This window comes from Myotis yumanensis, unplaced genomic scaffold, assembly GCF_028538775.1.
Source record: "Myotis yumanensis isolate MYYU_CA2020_CCGP unplaced genomic scaffold, mMyoYum1.0.hap1 SCAF_3, whole genome shotgun sequence".
Classification (NCBI taxonomy): domain Eukaryota; kingdom Metazoa; phylum Chordata; class Mammalia; order Chiroptera; family Vespertilionidae; genus Myotis; species Myotis yumanensis.
Genome location: NW_027223754.1, coordinates 148,240,972 through 148,245,546, shown reverse-complemented (window position 1 = coordinate 148,245,546; position 4,575 = coordinate 148,240,972). Strand labels below are relative to the sequence as shown.

General features: G+C 44.7%; 1 pseudogene; it reads right to left on the bottom strand.

Moving 5' to 3' along the window:
* Positions 1-2,628: 2,628 nt before the first annotated feature.
* LOC139005381 (importin subunit alpha-1 pseudogene) lies at positions 2,629-4,218 on the bottom strand (annotated as a pseudogene).
* Between the last annotated feature and the right edge of the window lie 357 nt (positions 4,219-4,575).

Genomic DNA, 4,575 nt, shown 5'->3' with positions numbered 1-4,575 from the left:
AATCCTAAAATCTGTCTGAGATCTGAAGGAGACCTGGAACAACTGGGCCTCAAAGGCTGTGGAAATCAGCAGATTGGCCACACTTTACTTTGGTTTCATTCTGTCAATATCACTCGAAATTGCCTATTTCAGCCCAAGGCCAGAGTCTCTGTTGACTGCCCACAAACGCAAACCACAGGAATGACTTTCTCCGCCAATTCTCCATCCTGAGTTAATAAGCGAGAAATGTTAGGACCCCCAGAGTAGTGTTCTCTATTTAGGAGTGAAAATGACATTTTATATACCACCTCTGTCTTGCTTTTTTTTCTTTTCTTTCTCTTCTCATTTCTCTCTCCTTGGAACAAAGATTAAGACCATCAGGATTATAATACTAGTTAAGACATCAATTTGCTACTGATCAGAAACTTAATGAGCAGAAGGGAATGTGTAACAGTAAAGAAAAATAGAAAGAACATCCGGCTTCAGAAATGCCTGTGGAATAGCTGATATTTGTAAAACCAGCTACAGTGTACTTATATATTTTACATATATAACCTTATTTAATCCATGCACCAGTCCTGAGGGGTGTTGCATTCTTCTCTTTACAGGTGAGGGGCTGAAATTAAGCAGATAAATCCAGACAATGGCAGTCATTGTGTTAACAGAACCAGCTCTCCTGATCTCAGGACGCGTCTGGTGGAGCCACGACTGCCTCATGTGCATGGGCACAGGTCCAGAGGATGGAGACGTAGCTTCAGCCAAAGGAAGAAGTAACCAGAGAGGTGGAGCGTGGGGTGCAGAAAGCATGGTGCTGTGAAGAGGTGTTGGGGTGTGCAGGCAGTCTCTGGGAACTCCAGCAATCACACTGAAGTCTGTGTCCTCGCAGCTAACAAATGGCACTCATTAACTAGTGCCTTTGCAAAGGTGAGGAGGGTAATGCTCTCTGTGACTAGCATCAGTGGGAAACCATTAACAGGACCTGCTGTGAAGGGGCAAGCAAAGGAGCAGTTATCAGACCCCAGTGAGAGTTGTGGCTGATGGATTGGGGCCATGTGACAGCTGCTCTGACTTGGGTACCGGCATTAGGCATTAGGTGGAGAAAAGGAGCCACAGCTAAACCAGCCTGCTAGAGAAAGAACTGAGGGAATAGATAACCTGGATTCTCTCTCCTTGCCCTCTGATTTTTTGCTGGCGCCTCTCATTGGCTAAGCCCAACCCAGAGTCAGAAGGCACAGGAACCCAGGTAAAGCCAACTGCAGAGGTCAGCCTCCCATGGCACAAAGCAGGGTGGGGGTGAGTGAAAAATAGATCTGAGAGTAGTCGGGGGAAATGGACACCATCTAAGACATCATATTAGCCTGCCCTTTTGAGGACTTCATTTCCTAGTAGGGACTTGCAAGAGACGTGTAGGTCTTCAGGATTTTTCCCTCTTCCCTGCCTCACCTCTAATTAGCCCCATTTTCTTATCTCAAGTAATGGACTACCTGGAAGCTAGGTGCTTTGGGGGTTGGGACATAAAGGTAGACCCAAATTGCTTGTAGTATAGTAGAAGAAATGATACATTATGATGATATTGTTGATGGGCATTCAATACTATGTCACTTTCTTTTGAGTGTGTCTTTTTATACTATAAAACCTGGGAAGTTATTTTTTAAAAAAAGAGCAAAAAGTGCATTTCCCAGATTCTATTGCTTCTAGGTTCTAGATGTGCTTTAGGTTCAACCACTCATATTATGTACTTGAGGGAAATTAAGAAAGCAGAAGAAAACGAGAAGTCATGGCAGCTTCTCCTGCTCTCTGCTCACAACCATGCTCATTGAGTTGTTGGTTGTGGGTGTTCAGGGCATCTATTCTGCTGCTGCAGATTGCAGCCCGCATGGTGTGGTTCTGGGGCTGCAACAGTCACCAGACCATGGTGACTTAGTGATGTGGTGCTTCCCAATCATGGCAGTGGTGATGTGATTCAAGAGCCAGTGGCTTTTTGACCACATAAGGAGGGAACAACAAACTTAGTGGCTTGGCTCTGCTGTGTGGTTCAGTCTAGAACAGTGATGGCGAACCTATGACATGCGTGTCAGAGGTGACATGCGAACTCATTTTTTTTGGTTGATTTTTCTGTGTTAAATGGCATTTAAATATATAAAATAAATATCAAAAATATAAGTCTTTGTTTTACTATGGTTGCAAATATCAAAAAATTTCTGTATGTGACACGGCACCAGAGTTAAGTTAGGGTTTTTCAAAATGCTGACACGCCGAGCTCAAAAGGTTCACATCACTGGTCTAGAATGTGGTTTTTTTAGTCCTCCCAACAATTTGGCAAGTCATTTAATAGACTGCAAAAATTTCTTCCTGCTTTGCCCTAGCCGGTCTGGGGCAAAGGGATAGGGATAGAGAGCCAGAAACATTGATGAGAGAGAAACACCGATCAGCTGCCTCCTGCACATCCCCCATTGGGGATGTGCCCCCAACCAAGGCACATGCCCCTAACTGGAATCGAACCTGGGACTGTTGAGTTCGCAGGCTGACACTCCATCCACTGAGCCAAACCAGTCAGGGCTTAAAAAGAGTTCTTAGTAGAGAAACAGTAAGACATACTTATACCAAACATAGTACACAACAAACAACTTTATGCCTCAGTTGTACAATCTAAAAGTTAAAGGTCCAAGGAGTGCTATCCTGAACTTGGAATGTATAACCTTCAGAGGTAGCTTCTGGCACAACATTTTGATCTTCCTCTTCCTCTACAGAAAAATATTTCTCAATCAAGTTTAGTGACACTTTGTACACAGACTCATTTTCATGGTTTTGTAGAGCTTCAATTTTGTCCAAACCTCCACATTCTTCAATCATTATACTTATTTTCTCACTTTCACCTAGTTTCTCAGCAGCCTGAAATATATTTGAAATGGCATCCAGAATAACCAGAATAATCTTGGCATCTTTCGCAGTTAAGAGGTTCATAAGTGGTTCTATTACGTCACAATGAACGAGGTATACAATTTGTTCAACTGTTCCACCACGTGTATAGTTGGCCACAGCCCATACAGCTTCCTTTTGTGTCTTAAAGTTTGCCTTAGCAAGAACAAAAACGAGGAATGGAACTAATCCATGATTCACAACTTGCTGTATCTGGTCCTGGCTGCCAGCTGTGATGTTTGACATTGTCCATGTAGCTTCCTTCTGAATATTAGCTCTGGAGTTCATTAGTAGGCTGGGAAAGAAGGCAAGTGCTCCTGCATCTATTACAACCTGCGTCTGTTCATCTGTCCCAGTGACGATATTTCCTATAGTTCTTAGCACAGGAGTCACAGTTGGCAATTCAGTAGCTCCTAGGAGCTTCACAAGTTGGGGCACAACTCCTGTTTTCACAACCATTTCAATCCGTTCATTTGGACCACGAGTGAGGTAGGAAATGGCCCAGCAGCTATCTGCTAATACTTCTGGATCATCATGATGCAGGAGACGAACTAAAGTAGGAAGAATCTTCTCAACAGCATCTAATGGGGGTACAGGATTCTTGCTGTGACAAAGGTTTAAAAGTGTCCAGGTCAGATTACGTACGTAACCACATGCTAAAGATGACATGTCAGGAACTGCAAGAAGAGCCAACAGTGGGTCAACTGCACCATACTTGATAACCAAGTCTCGGAAAGCTGAACCATCACCTGCAATATTTCCTAGAGCCCATACGGCTTGTTCACGGATGTGAGCATGGGGAGATGCCAACAGAGAAATGAGTGCTGGAATAGCACCTCCATCTACTACAGCCTTGGTCTGTTCCGAAGTCCCGGAAGCTATGTTAGTGAGGGCCCAAACAGAGCCATACTGGATGGGACTACAATCAGTTCTGCCCAAGAAGGACACAAATTTTGGGATCAAACCAGCCCGGATTATGTTGTCCCTGGATGGCTGTTTTTCCATACAAAGCAGTTTCATTGCAGCCTGAGTAGCTTGGAACTGGCTTCCCAAATTGTTGCTATTTATGCCTTTGACAATGTCCTCAACAGACCAATTTGCAGTGCCCTGGTTGTTGCGGTTTTCCTGCAGTGGAGACGTAGCATTATCGGGAAAGGAGCTCACATTTCTCCTTTTCAGCATCTGGTCATCCTTCTTAGCTTTCCTCAGCTCCACATTAACTTCTATTCGGCGCCGCCTCATTTCTGCACTGTCTTTCCCCTTGTTCTTGAATCTGTTAAGGCGGGCAGCTGGCAAATTAGCATTCTCGTTGGTGTACATGGTTATGAGACAAAGGGAGAAGCAAGCTTCACACAGTCACTCAGGCTTTCACAGGAGACCCATGAGCGGAGGACCAGCTGCGGTTTGGTTGCTCCGAGAATATCTACAGCGGCTGAGCTCTCAGACAGTGTGTTGAAGACCAACCCTAGCAGGTCCAGGGGTTCCCAAAGGTGTGGACGGAGTCGGCAAAGAATGAAGGACACGGAGACCGCGTTCAGTTGATCAGCAGCCTAGCCAGGATCTCCAGCCAAGTTCTGTCCAGGATCTCCAGCCAGGCTCTGTGTCCTGTTGTCTTGTTACATCTGTATTTATACCAGTTGATTTTAATCCTATCAATTTCTATTCCAAAGGTTAGGG